This window comes from Danaus plexippus, chromosome 26, assembly GCF_018135715.1.
Source record: "Danaus plexippus chromosome 26, MEX_DaPlex, whole genome shotgun sequence".
Classification (NCBI taxonomy): domain Eukaryota; kingdom Metazoa; phylum Arthropoda; class Insecta; order Lepidoptera; family Nymphalidae; genus Danaus; species Danaus plexippus.
The window spans coordinates 3,381,479-3,382,172 of NC_083554.1; positions in this window are offsets into that span (position 1 = coordinate 3,381,479).

Below are 694 nucleotides of genomic sequence, written 5' to 3' on the forward strand. Positions count from 1 at the left end.
TACAGCGCCATCTCTCTTTTAATGAAGTGAACAGGCGTGATAAAAGTTTATGAACGGATAAGAAAAGCTTGCAAAAAGCGCAATTGGATATAGAGCCAAAAGGTTAGATTGAATAACTTTGATCTTATTTAAGGATGTGAAAAATTTACGAGTACAATAAATATAAGATGGTTTTGTACTACAATGATTAGACTTATTTATTTGCTTAAAATTATAATATAAGGCTAACTCTAAATACTCCAGTCGCGTCTATCGTTATCGCTAACAGTCTTATTGATATTTTTTACGTTTGATCGTACGTACTTAAACATTTATACTTAAAGTGTAAGTCGACATATTTACTATTAAAATTCAAGTTATTTCTTGAACGAGTTCAGTTGATAGATATTTAAATTTAGATATTTAAACTTAGTTACCATATTGGTTGTTTTTTTTTTTTTAAACTTGCCCATAATTTATCATTGTATTTATCTTTCTCGATAGTGTGATTTATGGATATGAATATGAGAACAGATTTTTGCCATTACGTTGTACCTAGGATAAGGATGTACATTTTATTTGTGTGTAATGTAAGTTTTGTAGAGAAAATAAATAATTTTACTTTTTAATACATATGTTATTTTATTGAAGTCTTACAACTATGTTTATAAATTAACTAAACTACGATATCTGGTATAGGATCACACGATCGTCA